The sequence below is a fragment of the Mya arenaria genome, chromosome 6 (assembly GCF_026914265.1).
Source record: "Mya arenaria isolate MELC-2E11 chromosome 6, ASM2691426v1".
NCBI lineage: Eukaryota > Metazoa > Mollusca > Bivalvia > Myida > Myidae > Mya > Mya arenaria.
The window spans coordinates 68832878-68858367 of NC_069127.1; the positions used below are offsets into that span (position 1 = coordinate 68832878).

The window sequence follows — 25490 nt, forward strand, 5'->3', positions numbered from 1 at the left end:
TTTGACTTACCATTATGAGACAATTACTCTAAAATGCCTTTCTAGCATTCAGTTGAAATTTTAAGATTATTTTGCTTTTGTATTTAGCGTTAAATGGCCACAGTTTGTAAAACATTATCATTCCACCTGCTAAGCCATTTAACATATAAGCATGCAACTATTTATACAGTTTGCAGAGGTAGAAATTTTCGATTAGTTGCTATTTAGGGTTGAAAACATGAAAGGAAATGTAGTGAAATAGAGTTTTTTCCCTTTGTCAATGTTTTCTGTTTGAAAGGGAAATAAGCACAATTGTTGATACAGACACCTGATGATTCACGTTTCAATGCCAAGCATGTTCGTAAGCTATATCAGTTTCTTGATTTAGTTTTTCGCAATTTTATAGGGCATGATATTCTCATATAAAATTCCATTGCAAAAATTGGAGATAAAGATAATGTAATATTTTGCTACTATTTTTTTATGATATCTTACAATGAGGCTCCTATGCCAGAGAAAAAGATTGTCGGAGTTTGAGGTTTTGGAAGTGGTTGATCATAACAACTTTTCTCTAGCCACTGTAGAAGTTTCATGAGATTAGTGTTTTGAATTGTACTTGTACCATATTGGAGTCAGTTTTCTTTGTTTTTATTTATGAATTAACTCCCGTAAGAGGTAGGTCGAGTTTAACCATGCAATAACTAGCATGCGATCAATTGCAACGCTATTCTCTTTTACAAACACTTATTATTGAACGTTGTTCTTAACAAAATTAAACAAAACAGTTATTTCCGCCAAAACCTCGAAGATTGAAAACCTGCTTTATAAAATGCGCTCATGTATACATTAAATAATTAGGGTAGAGGCTGCAAAAACTATTACTTAATTCACTTCAGTATTTGGCAAGGCTCTGCAGTTTAAGCTGGTTTCAACTGTTGCATCTCAGAAGTTTTGCCAAAATTATTATTTGTGTTCATTTATGTGTGTTTATAAACACCTGTATTCATGAAGAATATAACATGGGCTAGCATGTTCTAAAAGTAAGAAAACATCTGTTCCTGTGTCAGTGGAATGCGACCTCATGAACTCTTACTTTGGTGGAATGTAACCTGCAATTTATATCTTATCTCAAAGACTTGCTACTCAACTCCCATTTTATGGTAATGATGTGTCCAATCTAATTGAATTAGAGTTATGGTACAAGTTCAGTAGAAAAGAAGGAAAGAAAAACAACTTCATGAAGTCCAGTTAAATGACATTTGGGCACCACGCAGTTTGAGCGATCAGACAGTTGCAATTCTGTTGAAAACTAGAAGGATTAACAACTGTCTTGCGCTATGATTATCTCATAAAAGAAACTATACAAGATTATACCGTGCATTGATAAATTGTAACATTCAAGAAATTTTGTAATCAAAATTCCTCATTTTGCACTTATGCTTTTAATTTTAATTGGTAATAAAGCAAAACTTGCAATTGTTTCTGCAATTGCTGCTCAAGCCTCTAATGAGTAGGTTTCTCATCTAATGAAAAAGTTCTGTGTTGTTGGCCATCTGGCAAAATTTGGCAAGGAGGGGTGGTGTCCAATTAGTCTTTTCTTAATTACCAAGCCATCCCTGTCTGTTCCTGTTTTCTTGCCAATGGATGGATTCTCTACATGCTTGACATTTTGATGTTTTTTGGACAAAAAATTTCTATTGGCTTGGAAATGAAGTTTCAAGGCCATGGAAGGTACAACACATTCTGGCCTTGTGTTAAGTGAAAGGTCCATTATTTTTATCTCATTAAAATTTTCAAGTCAGCAACGCCAACAGAAACATTGTTTAAAAATTACAATGATAAAATAATAGATTGAGTATTTATTGAAATTGCCTACTTATGTTTTGGAGTTCTGAAGCTGTTCATGTGTTGTGCAAAATATAATCAAATGTTCATTCAAATTCATATAAGAACAAAGAGTCGGTCTGTCCTGACACTTTATTGATATAAATTGATCTTTTTTTTTAAGATTAAAATCATATGAGTTACTCATTTTCTGATAAAGCCTAAAAAAAGTATGATAAATTTGAAAAAAATATGATAACAAGCATGATAAAGGAGCATCAACCTTTGAATCTGAAAAAAGAAATGAACAGGTATTGCCAAAAATAACAATTCTGTCTTAGAAAATTGAGAAATTTAGTTTTATTCAAGAAGACAGTTTGTCTCAAATACCAGAATTTGAATTGAACATGGCATTTAAAAAAATAATTGCAATAATCAACTAGGCGAGAATAATTCAATTGTTTGTTTGTTAACCCCTGAATTTGTACGTCAATTTTATTGTTTTATACAGAAAAATAATATGACAACTTGAGATGCTAAAAACAATTTGGTTCTAGTATTTTATGACTATGAGTGGTTTGGGTCATGCCAGATAAGCTGTTCATTACTTGAGGCCCTGTGTTATTTTGTGAGTCATATGGGTAATGTCAGACAAACAGTTTATTGCTTGTGGCTTAGCTTATGGTATTTTGTAAGTTGTTCCGGTAATGCCAGACAAACTGTTCACTACTTGTGCCCTTATGATATTCTTTGAGTCATTTGGGTAATACCAGACAAACTGTTCACTACTTGTGCCCCTGTGGAATTTTTTGAGTCATTTGGGTAATGCCAGACAAACTGTTCACTACTTGTGCCCCTGTGGAATTCTTTGAGTCATTTGGGTATTGCCAGACAAACTGTTCATTACTTGTGCCCTTATGGAATTCTTTGAGTCATTTGGGTAATGCCAGACAAACTGTTCACTACTTGTGCCCCTGTGGAATTCTTTGAGTCATTTGGGTAATGCCAGACAAACTGTTCACTACTTGTGCCCCTGTGGAATTCTTTGAGTCATTTGGGTAATACCAGACAAACTGTTCACTACTTGTGCCCCTGTGGAATTCTTTGAGTCATTTGGGTAATGCCAGACAAACTGTTCATTACTTGTGCCCTTATGGAATTCTTTGAGTCATTTGGGTATTGCCAGACAAACTGTTCATTACTTGCGCCCTTATGATATTCTTTGAGTCATTTGGGTAATACCAGACAAACTGTTCATTATTTGTGCCCCTGTGGAATTCTTTGAGTCATTTGGGTAATACCAGACAAACTGTTCACTACTTGTGCCGCTGTGGAATTCTTTGAGTCATTTGGGTAATGCCAGACAAACTGTTCATTACTTGTGCCCCTGTGGAATTCTTTGAGTCATTTGGGTAATGCCAGACAAACTGTTCATTACTTGTGCCCCTGTGGAATTCTTTGAGTCATTTGGGTAATGCCAGACAAACTGTTCATTACTTGTGCCCCTGTGGAATTCTTTGAGTCATTTGGGTAATGCCAGACAAACTGTTCATTACTTGTGCCCCTGTGGAATTCTTTGAGTCATTTGGGTAATGCCAGACAATCTTTTCATTACTTGTACCCTATGGTATTCTTTGAGACATTTGGGTAATGCTAGACAAACTGTTCATTGCTTGTGGTCGAATGTTTTCCTTTGAGGCATTTGGGTAATGCCAGACAAACAGTTTATTGCTTGTGGTCCTATGGTATTTTGGTGAGTAATTTAAGTAATGCCAGACAAACTGTTCATTTTTGTGACCTTATGGTATTTTTGTAAGTAATTATGGCAATGCCAGACAAACTGTTCATTACTTGTGGTCCTATGGTACTTTTACAAATGGTTAGGGTAATGCCAGACAAACGGTTCATTGCTTGTGGCCCTATGGTATTTTTGTAAGTTGTTCAGGTAATTCCAGACAAACTGTTCATTACTTGTGCCCCTATGGTATTTTGTAAGTTGTTCGGGTAATTCCAGACAAACTTTTCATTGCTTGTGGCCCTATGGTATTTTTGTAAGTTGTTCAGGTAATTCCAGACAAACTTTTCATTACTTGAGGCCCTATGGTGTTTTGTAAGTTGTTCGGGTAATTCCAGACAAACTGTTCATTGCTTGTGGCCCTATGGTATTTTTGTGAGTCATTTGGGTAATGCCAGACAAACTGTTGGTGTCTTGTGGCCCTATGGTGTTTTGTAAGTTGTTCGGGTAATTCCAGACAAACTGTTCATTACTTGTTGTCCTATGGTATTTTTGTAAGTTGTTCAGGTAATTCCAGACAAACAGTTCATTGCTTGTGGCCCTATGGTATTTTTGAGAGTCATTTGGGTAATGCCAGACAAACTGTTGGTGTCTTGTGGCCCTATGGTATTTTGTAAGTTGTTCGGGTAATTTCATACAAACTTTTCATTACTTGTGGTCCTATGGTATTTTTGTAAGTTGTTTAGGTAATTCCAGACAAACAGTTCATTGTTTGTGGCCCTATGGTACTTTTGTGAGTCATTTGGGTAATGCCAGACAAACTGTTTGTGTCTTGTGGTCCTGTGGTATTTTTGTGCAATTCAATTAATGATATATTTTGATTGTTTCTTAGAATTATTTGGTTAATCTATTAAGTAGCCACTGCACAACTGCTATAGTCATCAGTTTCAGCAAAGTTCAAGCCTGATCAAAAGACCCACCTGTCCACAGCTTTACCTCTGGATAAATCTTCTCTGCTGATAAGCCTATGGGGCTGATTGGCCTACTTTTTTACCTTTATAAATCTTAGATCACACTGCTGATTATATTGGATTGAAGTCGAATAAAAACTTTTTGCTTCAAGGAATTGGAATTGCTTATCTCAAATCTGATAACAATGCAAAGTTCTGCTACTATTTTTTTCCTTACTTCTGATAAAGAAGGTGTTCTGCTTCACATTTAGCTAAAACAACACCCTTTTCATGATCTTTCCACTGCTACCACCATTTGAATGTTGCAGTTTAGCATTTAAATTTTATTAGTTCATGTTCTTGTACCATTACTGTGAAAATCTTACCTTGGAAGTGAGGAGTTTGAATCTTTGTGGAGAAGAGCATGGTGCTTTATTTGAAGATCACAGACTGATTCAATGCTGGCTGAAAATAATTGAAACATTGTTCCAGGAAGGGTTGTAAAATCCAAAATATTTGGATTTAGAAGGGAATTTGAACTTTGTTATGGCAAAGAATACCCTGTTAATGATTCTAACAATGTTGATACAAGCCTATCGGTTGGCATCCTAAATGATATCACCTTGAATTTGGATTTAATTGAGAAGAGAGGGGTCTATGTCAGCCCATCAACATTCATCTGTGATTTTATAAGACCTTATCTTTCCTAGCATTCTTCCTGGATTATACAGTTTCATGCATTCCAAGGAATTTACTAAGAATTGTTTTTTTTATATATATATGTGATTGTACACTGTATGGGAATTTCTTTTTGCACATGCTCCTATGAATAGTTCAAACAGTTGTGGTTTGCTTTGCAATTTACTTTGAAAGACCTTTGTATCTGTACTTTACGTTAGAAAGCCATAAGAGCCTTGCTGGAAAACTTTTAGTGAAGAAAAAATTGAGTGTGAAAAAAATAAGTCATAAGTGTATGTTACATGTTTTTCATTGTTATGATTTGTTTCCAAAACAATGAACATATATTTATACAGCGGAATACCAAAGGAGGCTCAGTGTAATTACCCTGATTAGCATCAATATATCAGGATACAATATCTGCAAAATATTTTTGCTTTCTGAACATTACACATATCTTTGAATTTCTGATCTATTGGAATATTAGAAAGTTATAGCGAGAGGCATTTAAACACAAATTATGCACTGAAATTGGACTCTTGCCTAAAAATTTGCTATTGATAGCTTCTGCATAGAACGCTGATTGATTTAGTGGTGTGTAACCTTGTGAAATTTCACATTGAATTAAAATATTACATTCTGGTTATCAAATATAATGTCATAAAACATGATTATGTTGTAGTTTGCAATGTGCTAAAGATAACTGCCAAGGAAATTAAATCATTAAAGTTCTTGGAATTAAATGTTATGTAAATGAAGCTGAACATCTAAGAGAGAAAAAAAAAGAATAAATTGATAAGAATGTGTGAGTTGATCAAAGTTACCCAGATTTGTGTAATACCCATGTCAGGTGGGGATATCTTGGATGCTATTTTATGATGGGATGGTTTAAAATAGTGAAAACATGATCAATTTTAAGTTATTTATTTTATATTTAAAAACATCTTCAGTGTGACGTGTTAAAATGTGAAATGTGCAGAGGGTCCATATCATGAAAACAAAGCTAAGGAATAAATTTTAAAGAATAAACAAAAAAACATCAAAACATATGCTTGACTGTTTGCTTTGAACTTGTGATGGAAAATCGAGGTCACAACAGTTTCTGTGAAGGTGTAAGTGAAAGCCAGGAACTGGCAGGTCCCAGGTGCAAATCTCTGTACACAGAGTGGAAATGTCCTGCTTACTTCCCCTACCACTCGTACCAGAAGAGCAAGGCAAAGTCTGAAGTAAGTCATTTAAGCAAATGTTGGTTGTGTTTATAGTTTGATGTTTTTGGTCATATATAGTAATGTTTTCTAGATATTAAAAATCAGATGATCTGTATAATAAGTTTATCTATACTAGTTTGTATTTCATTGAAATATTTCAACTGTATTGATACGGCCTTCTTCACCTTTGCCAGCTAGATTTGTCAGTTTTATTTCATTTGGTAACTCCTCTGCCTTTTTTTTGTAAATTCAACTTCCAATTTAACATAAGTTACCACTCTGTCAGAATATATTTATCTATGGATACTCTTTTCATTAATTTTGGTTTTGTGTGATGATACTCCATTATCTGTTCATGACTTGCCTTCGAGAAGTACAGATCTTGAAGAGGGTATAACTCACTAGTATATTTTACTGGTACATGTTCTGTAGACATCTAATATCATGACTGGTACATTATATGTTGCCAAATGTTTGTTTTTTTAAAAACAAAAGTGATGAACATATAAGGCTTATTGTACTTATTTACCGAGACCACTCACTCTTGCTAACAAGAAATACAGATATCGAAGAGGGTTAATAGATAGCTAAAAGTAATATTTTTGAAACCTATTCTTTAAACTTCAAATTTTATTTACTGATGCAACTTTTTTGTTTTTTTATGTACTAATAAAAAAGATTTGCATTTAAGGCTGAATGTCATAAATAGCATAATCTGCCTATCATTGCCATCGAGAAATACAGATCTCGAAGAGAGTTTGTTAAAGGATTCAACTTGGTTAAAACATATTCAATGGACTTTCAACTTTATGTTTGGTCAATATATTTTGCCTATTTTGTTTTTTGTGAAATCATAAATTATAAATACTTTGGCACATATTTTCACCCCATTTATTGAGTATCAAATACTACTATTTTGTAGACTTAAGGCATTTTCAAGATGTTTATGAAGACATTTTCAAGAAGTTAATCCAATAAATTGTAAAGCCTTGAAAAAACACTTTTGAATGAAAGATATTATAAAAACGCAAAATGGTTTTCAAAGATAACTGTAATCATATTTTGATCTTTGCAGTATTTGAAGTTGCTTCCCCTGCATTAGATTCTGGCAAAATACATCCTCCTTAACTTTTGTAAGAAACATTAAGAGGATACAAAAAATCCATGTTAATGTTTATATTGCAAGTGTTGCATCAATTAAGTAGCTGTTTAAAATGTCACTAACCAATTAGGGATCCTGAGAAAAAAGAAGCATTGCTATGTTCAGTACATTAAATGTGCACTTGAAGAGGGGTTATCAGCAAGGGAACAGAACATAGATGTAATCTTACCATGTTCTTGGATGTCTTTTACATTCCCTTTGATCAAAGTTAGAGGATTCTTGGTTTAATTGATTGGGTTTATTTCTGCTAAAAAGCCTGTATAGCCCTGCTTCTTAGGTCTAATTCTTTGCTTGATGTTCTGAGGAAAAGATATCAGTGCATTTATCATCTTCAATCTTACTGTATAAATACAAGAGGCTAATATCAGAAGCTCCAAAACTTGTTTTGTTTCTCCATACGTCCTCCAATATTCTGAAAATATACTACAGTTAATACTGTTCGAAAGATTTGAAATGGTTACATTATGAGCAATTGTTTTTACATTTTGATCTTTTGATATCAAGTTTAAGCACATTTTAATTTTAGTACTGTTACTATCAATGTATACAAGACATCAAATGTTGCCATTTGAATTAAGATATAATTCTCAACAAAAAGGTTGTGGCCTTGGCAAAAATGTACTGATGACAGATCCTAAATCAGGATAAAACTGTATGTTCCCAACTGGAAACAAATCTTGCCAGCATTTCCTGCATGAGCCCTGGTTTTAGGGGAGATAATTCAGTTTGTTAAGATATATAATAAGTTCATTATATAGATGAAAACTTGCAGGAGATGGCTGTTAATGATAGCAGTAGATCAGGAAGACTGCAGGACATGGCAGCCATGTTGAAATGATGAATGGCTTGAAGATAATGTAAGATTCACCTCAAGGCCTATATGAAATGGCTTCTATTTTTCTCTGCCATTTCCTGATTGTGTTTCACAAGGATGATCACCATGTGATATAATCTATATGATACTTTTGTCTTGGCTTCTATCCATCAAACACTGGGAAAACTCATATAAAACTGCAAAATCAAAAATATATATCAACATTATCTTTGTTACAGCCTTGGTTATGGAACATTTTTATCAAGTCAATGTTATAATCATTCTATAGACCAAAGATTCAACATTTTGTACAAAAGTTCTCGTTTAACATATTGAAATGGTTGATATAAAAGTTCTGCGTTTTCATTTTGTTCAACATTATGGTATTTTTTATTACAACAATGCTGACATTCAGATTCAAATGATCAGCCATATATTCTTATATCCTTGTCAACCATTGCTCTATATCTTTTTGTGCTTGAAGTTGGTTTGTTCACTTCTCTGGAGATTTACATGTATTTCATTAGAATTTAGATTGCCTATTCCTTGTGTGAAAGAAGGTCTTCTTGGTGTCCAATTTTGTACATGGATATGAATGGCTTTTTGTTGAAATAAGAGGTTCCTAAGCCATCTATCAGGGAAAAGGGTATGGTAGATTATTTTTTTGTTAATGCCAGATACAAAACCATTCTTTACACAGAGAAGTATATATATATATATATTATATACTAATAGATTTATATATACATATATATATATATATATATATATATATATATATATATATATATATATATTTATATATATATATATTGCTTTGTCCCTTATGTAATGGCATAACCATAAGCACAATTAAGTTATCTCCTGTGTAAAGAGAACAAAGGATATAAGATTTTAAAGTTTTTGATGTGTTTAAATTTGCAACTATAAGTGTTGCCAAAGCTCTGTTTTCAAATTTTCCATTTGAGATGTGAAAATGCTGATCAGGCTGTATTTCTAGCTATAAATTTAATGGAATGATAGGTTTTGTGCCAGTGTAACCTATAGTTATGCTAGAAAATAACAGTTATAAGTCTATTTTACTGCAGAATGGAGCAATGTTTGTCCAGAAAAATCATTATTTTCCTCTTTTATAGATCCATTCTTGAAACCATTTTCTGTGAAATTTGTCTGAAAAGGAGACTGCAAAAACATTTATGTAATAGGTTGTTTATCCTAATGGTTCTTCAAGGTGCTTTTAAAGACCAAAAAAAAGCTCCCTTGCATGGCAGTCTGTAAAAATATCCCTGGAGTGTTCTGCGGTAAGTTAGACCCTGTTTAAAGGGACTGACTCATGTTGTTAAGGGTCTGACATTGACTATTTTTATTTATTGTGAAATTTTAACAAAATGCTTGTTTCAGTGATCAAACATCCAAAAAAGTTTCAACTAGAACTAAAATATTATTTATTTATTTTGAAAATGGTTCAGGAAATTCTCTATTTTGATGAATAGCATTAATAATGTTATTGAAAATTGAACTATTTTAGGCTTGAATTTACAAAAATCTGTTAACATAAGGATCTGCTATTTGCTGTTTGATTTTTCCTCATAAAAAATATGTAATTGAACTCAATTTCAACACAGTTTAGAAATGTCACTGCCAAAAACAAGCTAAAAACTTGAATGAGTCTCTTTAAGCTATACTGGTGCTTGGTAGGCAAAAACAGACTTGATTTTGGAACAAGAGAAACCTTAAAATCATACATTAGTATCAATGTCTGAGAAAGCCTGTTTTTATGGTCAATTTCATATAAAACTTTGGCTTGTTGTAAACCAGAGGTTTTTGTTGAGATGACTATCTGACAGGTAGCTTCTCTTTGACATAGATTACCTAGTTTGTGGGAACCAGAGCATTTCCACATGCCCCACCTTCTTAGCTGAATATTGGGAAAAATGTTCTCTGGACTCATCCACTGTGTTGATAGACAGTGCATCTGGAGTGATATTAGCTCCAGTTGATGGTTCATTGCAGCACAGATTTATTAATTGGTAATTGCAGTGTTAATTAATTGGTGTAATAAATGTAAATATAACATGGATCTTTGAAGATATTGGAGATTGCTGATTGGATAAACAACATTTTTTGCACAGGTGTGATATTTCATGATACACACTGTGGTATATAGTGCTTCCTTGTACAATGTTTGATTAACTGGCGTTGACAATCAAGGTGACAAACAGACAGTGTTCAGGATGAGTTCCAGCTCCGTCAATAGTCTGGACTGGGATGTCTCAGATGGATGGCAGGTCGGTACTTACATAAGGGCAAATAGACATTGATCATATTTTACTGGATTGTGTAATAATATATAAATTGGAGTCAAATTGAAATGCCCTACTTAGTAATAAATATTGTTCAATTTTGCTTTACTTAACAATTTATTAAAGGTTATAAGAAAGTTGGCGGTTATTTTTGTCAGAAGCTTTAGAAAATTATTACATCAGAATCAGTTTGGAAATCCATTTGGCACTGGCATGAGTGTAAACACTATGTCAAGCTTTCAGTCAAGAACATTTACAAAGGTCCAGATTTGCCTCACTAAGAACATAATGCATGTCAAACAAAAGCAGGATGCAAACATGCTTGAAGAGGACATATACAACAATTTGTAAACAGGACAGATAAAAACACATGTAAACAGGACAGATAGAACACACATAAACAGGACAGATAGAACACACATAAACAGGACAGATAGAACACAAGTCATGTAAATAGGACATAGCTAATTTCTAGAGCACATGTAAACAGGACAGATAGAACACACATAAACAGGACAGATAGAACACACATAAACAGGACAGATAGAGCACACATAAACAGGACAGATAGAACACACATAAACAGGACAGATAGCTAATTGCTAGAGCACATGTAAATAGGACAGATAGAACACACATAAACAGGACATATAGAGCACACATAAACAGGACAGATAGAACACACATAAACAGGACAGATAGCTAATTGCTAGAGCACATGTAAACAGGACAGATAGAACACACATTAACAGGACAGATAGAGCACACATAAACAGGACAGATAGAACACACATAAACAGGACAGATAGCTTATTGCTAAAGCACATGTAAATAGGACAGATAGAACACACATAAACAGGACATATAGAGCACACATAAACAGGACAGATAGAACACACATAAACAGGACAGATAGCTAATTGCTAGAGCACATGTAAACAGGACAGATAGAACACACATACTAAGTAAAGATAGAACACACACTAAAGAAGTTAATGCAATTTAACTGTGTGATTATCTATTACTTATAGACTTCAATATGTATATATCAGCAAGTGAAACATAAGTTTGCATTATCTGAACAGACTGTCACAATTTTAGAATATAATGTTTCCATGTCATCCCATAAATTTAGGTGTTTGTTGATCTTTACCCATTTTGTCTATTGTACTCATTTAAAAGAGTTTCCATAGTTGATGGCGTATGGGTTTTTGCTAGATGTAATGACGCATAACAGTTCCATCTGTTTAGAGTTTCATGGCATGATATATTACATGATATCTTGTATTAAACAACTGCCCTCTTCTTAAACCAAACCTGAACCCACATTTAGTGTTAATCAATGTAATACTGTAAGTTATGGTTCATTATGTTGTTATATGGTAACCTCTATGACCTTTACAAGTCCCCTTTGGGGATTCCAGACACTCAGGTCAGTTTTGTTGTGGACAATGGTCAGTCTGTCTGTCTGTTTACATTGATTATTGGTGCATTAGTAATTAAAGAAGATTTCTGTATTAGTCATTCATTAGCCACAGATATTGGGGTTTGTGGTTGATTACCCTTTAAGATTGCGCCTACATAATAAAAGACCAAGATGTTATTCCATACTTGATGTAATGAGACCCTTACTGGAGAAATAGCTTGGTGACATCTTCTGATTCGATAAGTTTACTGCCAAAAATGGTGGCATCTTCTGACCCCAATTTATTGCCCAATTAGCATGTTCTGACCCTAGTTTATTGCTGAAATCAGTTGCATCTTCTGACCTAAGTTTTTTGCCCAAATCTGTGACATCTTCTGACCCAAATTGGTTACATTTCCGACCCTATTCTGTTTCTTTGTCATAAACATTCTGCATTTTGATTTTTTTTTCAAATATAAAAATTAAGCTATGCAATTTGAAACATATTTCATTTTGCAAATAACCAATCCAAAATAGGAATTTATTAATCAAGGGTTCTTTATGTCGCAATGAACGAATCCTGAAATCAGAATCTATGTAGAACTTTTACACTTCAGACTACTGTACATGCAGTCTTTTGCTCCAACATTTGCATATAAAACAGTAGGAAGTAGTACAGTAGAACTCTGTTGGCTCAAACTTGCTTGGCTAGATTTCCTCGTTGGCTCGAACTGGATGTAAAGGGCCAATTTCTTCAGTACTGAAGGTAAACATTCCCTCTTGGCTCAATCTCCCCGAGGCTTGATGTATTTTTGACAGTCCCTGGGACTTTGAGCCAACGTGGTACGACTGTACCTTGAAATGAAGACTTGCCAAAACAATTTTAAAAGGGGTCTAAGCCCCTGTACAGAAACCGTGGCTATTTTTCAGGATAGACAATTGTCAGCTGTTAGAACCTTTCGTTAATGGATTATTAATGATATTGCCTTGCTTTTATACAAATGAATGTACATAAGTCACTCTCTATGGAAAAATATATTAAAAAATCATTTCAACAATCAATTTATATCTGTAAATATTTGTTTATGGAAATGTAAATGGATTATTTGAGCCATTTTAAAGATATTAATTCCCATCTATAAAAATATTTGGCTAACACACAGCCTGAACCCTGCTGTGAAGTCTTATCCAATTCTGAGCACTCAAGTCAAAATCTTCAGCGGAAGAGATACAGGCTTAGCTAATTTTTTCCTGTTTCATTCTGAAACGTCTTTAAATCCACATGATCATATCTGTAGATATAAAATAATAGAATATTTCGGTCCATAGCATTATCTGGAAGATGTAATTTTTTATTTTCAAATCACTCGGTTCCACCCGGAGTATGTGATATAAAAATATATGTTAAAGATAAGATCTGCTTGATAGGGGGTATCAACATCTTGGCATACATTTCTGAGATCTTTTTTTAGCAAGTAGAACGATGTTAATACCTTATGAAATAGTTATTAATAAATAAATAAAATAGATAAGGTCGAAGTGCACCTGCAATGCCCACTTTACATGTTCATAAAATATTTCCTTCATATCGAAAACTTGAGACAGATCTGACAAGATCTGTCAATATTCACAGCCTGGTCCATCTGAATGCCAATGATTTTGTAAGTGCTTCACAATTTTAATTTTCATATTTGTGTGAGATCTAAGGAAGAGCTAACTTGTCTTGAGCAGACAAAATTACATCTAAGAACAGTTGTACTGATAAACCTATGCGTGCGGAGAACATAAGGTATTACCTTTAAGTAAATGGGTATTTTGCAACTTCTTTAAAACAGATGCTTTCCAATATGTGACCTTTGACCATGTTCAGTTTCCAGATGTATTGGTTCACCAATTGCTTGGTTTTGAAGAAAGTGTTACTGTTCTGTATGTAAGGATAGAACTTTGAACTGGACCATATGTTAGAGCTGCAAGTTCATCCATCAGTATTAGTGTAATATATGGCCCTGCCCTGTACCTGGGACTGATAGTGTTGTCTTGCCCTCAATTCTGTCATGGGCACTGCATGTAATATATTGGTCCTTTACCATGGGCTGATAATGTTGTCTTGACATCCTGTCATTGGCTCTGCATATACAGCTGGTTGGCGCTGGATTTATGGACTTTTAACAAGTGTAAATCAATCATTATTCTTAATTTTATGGCTACAATTTAATGGGAGAGGATATTGATGATGTTGAAGACAAGACCCATTCCTATATTATACATGCCTGTTTATAGCTGTGAGGATTCACTGAATAAATTTTTAGTAATAATATTTTAGGTTTCTGCGCATTACTTTCTGTTCAAATAACCTTTCTTATAATGAATTGCAATTACAGCAATATTCATATTTATGCCAATTGCTGACAGCATGAATTTCTTTGGCAATATTTATGCAAATTTTGGGATTTGGGTTTGTACGTAAATGAGCAAATAAGTCTTATTTTCCAGCAATTTGCTTTCCTGTGAATTAGTTTCTGCCTTCATTTGAGAATTAACTGAATTATGGCAATTAATTCCTCCAAGTTGTCTTGATAATTTGTCTTAATTTTTTTAATGCAATTACTGAAGTAGCTGCAATTTACCTTTAATTGCTGAACCTTCCTTTATATAAATAAATTCAATTAAGATTGGCATTCAACTATAATTTCTTCACCCCTTTAACTCTCTTTTATGTTCATACTCCACAGCTCTATCTGAAACAACACTTTTCTTGTGGATGAAACTATTATTAAATATTGTCTGAAAAGGATAAGTAATTGATTGGCCAGTTTGGCATTGTGTTTTATGCATCTATAAAGCTGTCTGGATTGTTTTGCAATCCGTCCTGTAGGAATGAGTCTGTGTAACCCTGGTGCAAAAGAACATGGTCATATGGTCATGTGCCAAAACTCTGAAATGATGATCAGCCAAGCTAAATAACATATAACATACAACTTAGCGCTGACCTGACGTGCCATTATCATAGATCTTACAGTGTTCTGTTTTACATAGACATGATTGCTTTTTATGATACCAGTGACATTTATTATGGATTCTAAGTTTTATAAAAAGGAAGATCTCCCTTTCTTATTGAGGAATTACCATTTTAATTCTGTTGGTTACCAAGCATAAATGGACATCTCCTCGCAGTTATGGCAGAGAATCTTGATAGAAATTCAAGAGATGTAGGCAATGAAAGTTACTGTTTGGTGCTTGATGCATACCAAAATTGGGTAAGAAATTCAGGGGAAACAGATATGGAGATGTTTAAAGCTGTTGAAGATACTTGTGAACAAGAAGGTGATGAGATTGCTAATGAAGATAACACTGATCAAATTGCTGATGAAAACCTCTCTGTAAATGAGCTATTTGGTGAAGTTTCTTTCATTATTGGAGCCCCTGATGGGTGGCGAGAAGATGTTGATGAAAAGGAGGAGGTAGAAGATTGTAAAAAGTATTCAAGGGCAGATAATTCTTATAAAGATAATGCTGTAGGTGGGCTGGCTCGAGAGCAAGGAGACAGTGATGAGGAAGATCTATTATGGGACGTGCCTAATGACTGGATGGTAATGGTTTTTGATTCATAGTGTGTTTTTGTTACATATGGTGTAAATGTGCAGTATCATTTTTGGACTGCACAATTACTTAATTATATCAATTCAACAATTATCTGTATTCTAAACATATTTAGCATGAAGTTTACGATTATGATCATTATATATAGCTGAGAAATGAACAGTTGAATATTAAATGCTGAAAGCATTGTTTTTCTGTAAAAAAAAAAGCATTTTAGAAAGATTTTGTCAAATTGTTCTTTCCAAGAAGTCAGACAAAGAATCCTAATTTTCCAGGATTTATAGAAATTGGTCCTACAAAAAGTACACAATATGAATCAGGATTGAGAAGGGTCATCGATTCTATTTCAGGGATTGATGGACTAAATATCAATCATCCCTGATTCTGTAACTGATATATGTAATAAAATGTCTGCCAACAGAATAGGTTTTCTAGCTCTTTAAGGCCTTTAAATGGTTCTATTTGATGAAATACCCAAATATTCTCACTCTAACCCAACTCGTCTTGACAGCAGACCATTTTGCCATTAGGGAATTATATATTGACAATTATTAGGCATTTTTTTGGCTGGAGGGTAGTTGCACCACACTAGACCATTTTCTGGAACTGTCCAAATAAAGTTGTGCAATTGATTTGGTCGGTTATATATCCAGACATTTCTTGATTACTTTGAATTAGGTATTGACTTTTTTTGTTTTGATATTAGACTTCTTCAATGACACTGGTCTAAGTACTTTATTTAAAAGGAATAACTTTAAAGTAATCTAGTATTATTTTGATTATTAAAAGTAGTCAAAAGTCAAGTTGTCTAATATTACTGATATTTATTTATCCTATTTAACAAGTTTTTTTTCTTGACAGTTCATAATAAAATTTTAGCAGGTCATGATCCGAGTACCCTTTGTTTTTTTATGTGAAATAAAATAAAAAAAATATTTAAAATAAGGTAATTTATATATTAACGAGTTTTTCATACTCCATTTCATCTGTGAAATTTTGTATTCACCAGGAGTCCAGTGGATTTTTGCGGATTCGGCCATTATTTTTGCTAATTCTGCTAAAATCTATGGGAGTCCAATTCAACATTCCTGATCAAAATGCAGTGTTGATAACCCTTTTATTGTATACATTAGTTGGATTAATATCAGATAGGAAACACTTTATATAAATATAAGATAAATTTTCTTTTAGTGAGCTTTATTTACTTTTCTGATGTCATTTAACATCGCACAGTAATACTTGTTATGAAGTTACATCAGCAGAATGGATTACAGCCATATTTATGCTTGAGTGGAGTTTGGGCTACAGGTTTTTTATGCCCCCACAAAGTGGCGGCATATAGGGTTGCCCTTGTCCGTACGTACGTCTGTCTGTCTGTACGTACGTACTTCCCGAAGATTGTTTCCGATCTAATTCTTGAAAACCGTTTGTCCAATCCTCACCAAACTTTAAACACATGTTTGTGACCATAATATCTTGATCAAGTTCCTTAGCCATGGAAATCGCTTTTGTCATTTAGGAGTTACGGCCCTTTATTTGCAAAAAAAGACTTGAAAAATACGTCCCGAAGATTGTTTCCGATCTAATTCTTGAAAACTGTTTGTCCAATCCTCACCAAACTTTAAACACATGTTTGTGACCATAATATCTTGATCAAGTTCGATAGTCATGGAAATCGCTTTAGTCATTTAGGAGTTACGGCCCTTTTTTGCCAAAAATACTTCAAAAATATATGTTTCCAATCTAATTCTTGAAAAGTATGTGTCCAATCCTCACCAAACTTTACATACATGATTGTGACCATAATATCTTGATCAAGTTCGATAGCCATGGAAATCGCTTTAATCATTTAGGAGTTAGGGCCCTTTATTTCCCAACAATACTTAAAAAATATCATCTCGATGTAAATGAGATGTGGATTCAACAAGTTTTTTCCTGCCTGAATGGAGCCATATAACCTATACAGTCTTGCGATGCCGTAAAACCCAACTCAACTCAACTTATCCTATATGTGCAGATTATCCTGAATAATCATTATGGCTTATTTTCTGTGACAAAAAATCAAAGTGGGGGCATCCGTGTCCTATGGACACATTTCTAGTTTGGAATATGTATCACTTGCAGATTTATGAGGATTGATATAATGAAAAAATACCAGAAGAGCCCAAAAGCATTATTCAGGTTTTCTTTGAATATCTTTGTTTGATGTTGGATAGCTTCTTTGACATCATGTCCATTCTGAAGTTCCATTCATATCTTCAGTATTCCTCAGAAATCAGTTCATTCAATCCAATAGAACTATCCCAGATTGTTACAAATAGTATACAAACAATAGCTCTTGAAACCTCAAGGACAGCCTCAATATAAAGAGACCTAGCTGTGTTTGCTGTGAGGTTGGGACCTATTAGCCAATGTTTGCTTTGTATGTTGGTGCTCTTCAACTTATTGACCAAAGGCATTATTGTTAAGTGAAGTTGGGAAGTTTGTAAATAGTGGTGCTCATGCACATCAATACTTCTTTTGGCCTTGTTAGAAATTTCCACTCTTTGTCCACTTTAGTTTGCCCCTGGTTAAAGTAATAGTTCATGGACATTTCCTAGAAAATTGCAGGAACTGAATAAAATAACAATATTTTCCTGATATATATAGTTTTGTAACACACAAAATCTTTTTGTGCAGCATTTAAGTGGTATTATAAAACGTCTTAAGTCATTTCCGAACTTAAGTCTCTTTCTAGGTTAAGTATCTCTCTATTCATGTGATATAATGACTTGATAATACTTTATTTATTAATTTTATGTAAAAAAACACATACTAAATATGTCCAAAACAAGTATATTTTGTTTTTAATTTGAGTATGGAAATTTTAGGACATTTGTTAAAAAAAGACTTAAGATGTTTAAATATGAGTACCCAAGCAGTCTGGTTTAGGTTCAATTTCTGCCACCTTTTCAGTGGGGAAATGATTGAGCAACATATATGCACTTTTGGTTCCAATGTTTTCTTGTTACTCTCAGTGGTGACGAATTCTAGGATTGTGATTTTGCTGAAACAGTAGTGCTAAATAATTAGCAACATATCTAAAGCAGGTGCTGTTACTATTTCTGGGTGCTCAGTTATGACAATGTTGACACTTTATTATACGAAATATGTAGAAGCTTGTATTTATAACCCATTACTTGTCACCTCGCCCAGCTCTTTGATATAGTACAGGGGCTTTCATCTGCCTGGTTACCATTTTCTGTAACTTTTTTGGCTGTATTGTAAATCTCCAACCTTCAGTACAAATGATATATTTGTCATAAATTTCCAGCCCAATGTCACATTTTATGTACCATTGCAATATTATCCATATTATGACATATTTTCTGTGAACGAGAAATATGAAATTCAGAGGTGGACATTTTACCAGACCTCTTGGGAGCTGCTGCCAGTGTGCTATCATTCTTAATCTTTTATTAACCATAGTGCCTGTTCCATTTTTCTCCTTACTTAAAAGATGATCTTAGCTTCCCAATACTGCTATTTTTACTTCTAAAACAAATAAATTAGAATGCGGGTGAGATAAAAAAAAAAAGATGTAAGAAAACCACCTGAAACATGACATGAAGTGTCAATGGCCGAAATCACCTGGTGTATCTACCTGGAGATCGGCACTGTTATTCCTACACTCACCTGGTGATTTTGTGGAGAAATCTTAGAAATTTGACAGTAGATACAATCATTGTTCAGGCCTTGATCCTGCCAATTCTCCCTGACCTGAGAGGCAAAACAAAGAAATTTGTGGATGTTGTTACAGACATGCTTAGTGAAACTGAAGATATTGTGGAAGATTATCTTGGTGATAACATCCTTGCTAGGTGATTAATGCAAATAAACTGCTGTAACACATGAGTAATATGAATAACCCATTTCTCTGCTCCTACAATAGATGCACAGAATATGATAGCGTTAATTGATAATTAGAATATTGCCTTGTAGAATCTCAAATGCCTTATAAATTATTCCTTTCATAAACAAGTTTTGCAGATTTTGTAACAATTTTAGAAGCTGAGCTACTGTCACATATAATATGCTTACCATTCTTGTTGATTGTCTTGTTTTTTATTTGACTGAGTATAAGTTGAATCAATTATTTTTCCCATAGCTCAGGTAACTTAATGGGACTTATTTAATTGCCTTACAGACAAGTGCACTTAAATGATAATCCAGAAGTCTGTTAAAAAGTTAAGTTGAAAACAATGCTGGTACAATGGTAACCACATTATATGTATGTATTGTAATTCACTGTGAGTATTCATTTTTTCACTAATCACACCTATCTGAGAATGTCACAGGCTATTTAGATTGAGTCTCATTCTTGGAAACAGGTCCCTTGGGTGTAATTATGGCCATTTCTCATGAAAAGATCGCTGAAAGCTTTATAATAAGATTATTGAGGACAAAACCTCATTGTTTTGCAGTACATCTAGTGTTTGAATGTTGTTTGAAATAAGCACTAAATTATGCTTAGTTATTTTGAAATTCATCTTCTGGTCATGACTGTAATTGAATGTTTCATAATCACACAAATGCATCCAAATTTTATTTTGAACTTCTTTACAATTATAATTTTAATGTACATATTTTCACTATCATAAAATATTATAAAAATAAAATATTTGTGTATTCTCAAACAGGCAATTCTAAATTAGGACAAACATTTGAATTTAATTTCCAGTTGTTTCTTTTTGCATATCGGGTGCTATATTGTAGTAGTTTAAATGCTTAGAATTGTTCAGGGAAATAAAGTGATTGATAACATGATCGTTTCAAAATGATTCATCTCAATTTTTCATTCAAACAGATCAGATAAATTCATGTATTCGCTGCTGATCATAAATTTGATGCCATCTTCAAAATCAACTTCAGGAAAAGCTGCATGTTTACTTTGCACGTCCTCTCAAGTTTCAAGATTTCTGCTGTTGATTGCAAAATTTCCTGGCAAGAACGACATATGCCGGATTAATCACATTTGTGTTTGCAATTAATCAGGGGATCTGATATATTGTCATAAAGATTACATCAGATCATTCTTGCAGTTCTTTATCCAGAAAAGTTTCTTCTCCCGAACCATTGGCTGAATTAAATTTTTATATCAATTAGCTCAAATAGTTAAAACCAGCAATATCAGCCATATTCTATCATTTTTTGTACCGTATTCCTTACTATCTTTGCCGGTAAATAACTTGTACATAAATTGCCTCCCCTAGTTTGCAGACTTCATTTTCACACCGAAGACAAAGGAAAGATTCCATATCCAGCATATGCACACATTTTGTTTTGTCTGGAATCCTTTGATCTTTCATCACCCAGACCTGGAGTATGTCTTAAGCTAGGTCTGCAGAACTCCTGTATTCAAGACTATTTGTGTGTTCATCTACAGCAATGCTGTGTGCAAATAGATGTCATATTCAGGAGTTCTTAAGTTCAGAATTAATCCTGAAATCAGAATTGCATGAGAGCTTTTAACTCCAGTTTATAAAAATTATATGGCTGTCTAGACTTGTCTGTACTTAGGTCATTTATATGGCTGTCTGTACTTACTGTAGGTCATTGATATGGCTGTCTAGACGTGTCTGTACTTAGGACATTGATATTGCTGTCTTTACTTGTCTGTACTTAGGTCATTGATGTGGCTGTCTGTACTTAGGTCATTGATATGGCTGTATAGACATGTCTGTACTTAGGTCACTGATTTGCCTGTCTAGTCATGTCTGTACTTAGGTTATTAATATGGCTGTCTAGACTTGTATCTACTTGGGTCATTGATATGACTGTCTAGACTTGTCTGTATTTATAAGGCTTTGAGAGCTTTGTTACAGCATTGCATTCCAATAATTATGAATTATTATAATTTTGTTGGGCACTGACTATTTCAGATTCATACCAACCTTACAAAACCTTGTATAGGATGATCATATTTGAAAATTTCATTGTGAGGACATTCCACAAGCATTAAAAACAGATTTTCAGAGAATGCATACTGCAATTCCAGACCTTGTAAAAAACAGTGCCTAGATATACAGTAATGGTAAACCAAGGCAACGTTGTTTAACATATATCCACTTACTCCAAAATCTGTGAATTAAGCTTGGTTTTGACATAAAAATGTAAACTAAGCAATCCATGACTGGGCTTTGATGATGGAACCTTTCAGCTGCCTTCTGTTGCTGTAATCCTAGCAGATTTACTGGTATCCAGGCCTCTTGAAATATTTCCCAGAATATTCCAAAACCTTCCATAATGTTTTTACAGTTTGGGACTTTGTCCTCTTGTACAAATTACTTGTTTCCAAGCCCATATCTGTTTGTTGATTGTGGGATTTAGGATGAATTTGTTGGCCAAGTTCTTTTGGAATTTGTGGCAACAAAGTTAGTTTGTGTTGTAGAAAAGTGAGAGATGTCTGTTGTTTGATGTATAAGCAAGATTAATCATTCACAAAACTGACCTTTCCCCCACAGCATAAACATAAGGAGGGCATAATTCTAATCTTTTTGGGTCCTTTGTATTTTATGCTTTTTCCTGTTGGATAAGAAAGTTTTATCACATCAGCATTGAGAACTGTTCTCTCAAAATGAACTCACTACTTCTATCTTCATGGTTGGGTAAAATTTTCTGAATTATGTGTTGGCCTTTGGACTGATGGCTTATCATGGCTATAATTTCCAGGAGCTTTTTTGCTACAGGGGTATAAAATTATAAGGCAAAAGTGTGTAACATTGAGTGATAAAAATGTTATCAGATCAGAAATCTTGTTGGAATGTTTTTGCATGTTGAAGATGAACATGGTACAGTAATGTTCACTTAAAATGTTTATAACATGTATTCAGCACATACTATATATATGTTTTAATAATTAATTTCTTCAAATTTATGAGAACAGGAAATTCAGAACTTAAGTGCTTAAAGTGACACTCTTAATCAGAATCAATACAAACACATGTATAACAAACATAGTTTTTAAGTTACTAAATAATGCAATCATGGAAAATATTAATTACTGATAACACGAGTGTAACCATGTATTTAATAGTTGAATACCTAAAAATATTAAATGATTGGTGAGTGCTAAAATATTTACTGCGATCTACTATTATTGTCTAATACGTTAGAATTAATACTGTGTTTTAATTCTGCACCTTTATTTCAAAATTATACTTGGTATCCTTGATAAAAACTATTGTTTTTGACATTTATTCAACTTTGTTGGTATAATAAAACAATTGTATTAATTGTGGTAAATCTTATTTGGGAGTAAGAGTGCATCTTTAAGTATGATCATGAACTACATATCACTTTTAATTTGTGTATGAAAATTGAAATGATGGCACTGGGTCCTTCACTTATGAAAGTGTAAAAAAACAAGAAGTGAGGCTTACAAGTTTGTTTCTCATAGCTGATAAGTGAGTTTTCCCTTTCTTTGTTTGCTCAGTTTAAAGGCCCAATTTGCAGAAGTTAAATTGGCTAATTTGATTTAATTATTTGGAACATTTATTTGCAATTATCTAAGTGGTTTAATGTGGTTGTGTGCACTTTGTACAAATTCAGTGCCATTTGCTTTTTTAATTTAAGCCAAGCAGAATTATCTAGGCAAAGATAACGAATCATGTCCCAGCAGTTTTAAATATGCAAACATTTGAAATGAAATAGGCCAAATTGGCAATCTCAGGGATGGGAGTTGTCTGCAGATTCGCCGATATCGCAAATTCAATGGGACCAAACATTTAAGGGACCAAAAAAACGATGAAACTAAAAAATAATTTAGATTTATGTTTGTGTTAAGTGATTAAAAAGAGTTGAATGGTTAGTTTTTGTTTGTTGTATTGTCACTCCATTTTTGTTCAAATTTGATTATGAAAGGTCAGAGCCTTAAATGGGCTTCTAAAAGCAAGTTTTGCTTCTGCAGCAGGATGCTTCCCCCCACTTAAAGAAGACCCCAAATCTCGCCCTCAGCCCTAATCAATCTGCAAAGTCAATCACATATTCACATAGTCTCTGTATTTTATTTCTTGTGTAAGGAAAAAGAGGTCATAATTAGTATATTTAATTAGTCAGTGTCCTTTCCAAGAATACAATATGTGCTTGCACAATTTCAAGAATATTTTCTTGGGTGAAACATTTCAGAAAACGTGTCTGGTCATTATTTATTTTCATAATTTCCTCAGCATGTATCTTCAGCCAAACAATGATGATCTGTCAGAAGTAAATAGTTCTGGGTAATTTACTCCAGCAGTCCTGGACAAATGTTTGGCTTAAGCTACACCATTCCGATGTCATGTCTCATTGTGTAAATCCATTGCAACCGAGGATAACAGTTGTAAGTCAAGAGTTTGTTTGGAGTTAAGAAAGGATGAAACATCTGAATGGTGGATCGACTATGATTTTAGGATTTTTTTACACACTGTTTTGTTTCTTACAAAAATATAGAGACAAGATAAATTCAGGCCTTGATAAAAAGGGTATAGAGTTGAGTTGACCAGAGCTAAAATATTGTGTCAAAATTATTTTGTAAAAAAAAATATTCAGAAGAATTAAAGTACTTAAAATTGTTATGATTTAAAGTCTTAGACTTGTGGTGCATGTTCTTCCAAGTCTTTTACTGATCTTGCCACTTGGTCATGGTCATTATACATGATAATGGTGCTGATGATGGATGGGGATTGTGTGAGGCCCTGATAGGTGTACAGTGGCTGCAGACTGAGCATGTATCATAGTAACTAGTTGATGGATGGGCCTCCATGGGGGTGTAGCCCTGCTGTATCTTAGCTGATGTGGTAGTACTACATGATATATGGAAAATGCATGGGCTGAATATGTCTACTTTCAATGTCGGTTTTCATATCAAAATCAAATATTTGAAAAATATCTGGTCTGCATATTGCTTTCTTAATATAATTGTTGTCTTCAAAATGCCACAATTATAATAGATATATTTCCTAGCTTAGTCTTCAAACTTAAACAACAAGTTTCATGATCTATGGCAAGAGAAAGTTTAATGAACACTTCTGTTTCATGTCAAACACTTTAAAATAAAAACCTTTACATTACTGCACATTGTCAAATCTTACAAAAATAAATCATTTAAACCCCATTATAAACAGTGAGGACGCAGCAGCTTTTGTTTTGATAGTGCATCGCTTACGCAACATGGTGCCAACAGATGGCGCAGTGAGAACGCGCGTCACTCGCACATATCTACATCAGGCTGAGCTTATCAGGGGATTTACTTTACTTATCAAAATACAAATTTGTCTTCTTGTGAAACAGCTGGAGATGAAAAAAGTCCTAAATGCTGAGCAATGTTTAGATCTGTGTATAATATGGTTTCCATCATGTTGTTTAATTTTATGCTTATAGTAATCGCTATTTCAAATTGCAAAAAGAAATCACTCTTATGTAGCTGTTTTTCGTTATTAATGCATATAACATGTCCATGATAAAATTTCTCACTCAAGTTAAAATTAAGGTTTATTTTAGAGAACATTTATTGCAACATCTAAGCTGTTTTTTTACCCTCTGGGAGGGGGGGGGGGAGGCAAATATTGGTCATAAAAGCAGGGTACTACATTTTATGACTGACATTATTTTGCACCTTAATTGTGTCATTATGTGTTGGAAAATCTATAAAGTAAATTAACCAGTGCGTTCACATTGTAGTATTATAAGTTCTAGAAAATGTTGGGATGAATTTTGTGCTTATCTTTGACATAATTTTTACATTTATTTGCCTGATTTTATTTGGTATATTGTACAGTTCTACGGAAATACTATAACAAATAAATGTAAATAG

The 25490-nt window shown here is 33.6% G+C and overlaps 1 protein-coding gene across 9 annotated transcripts in view; it reads left to right on the forward strand.

The window, feature by feature from the left end:
- LOC128236678 (neuron navigator 2-like) overlaps nucleotides 1-25490 on the forward strand; it is a 188774-nt gene that overhangs the window by 133923 nt on the left and 29361 nt on the right. The window lies entirely within an intron of this gene.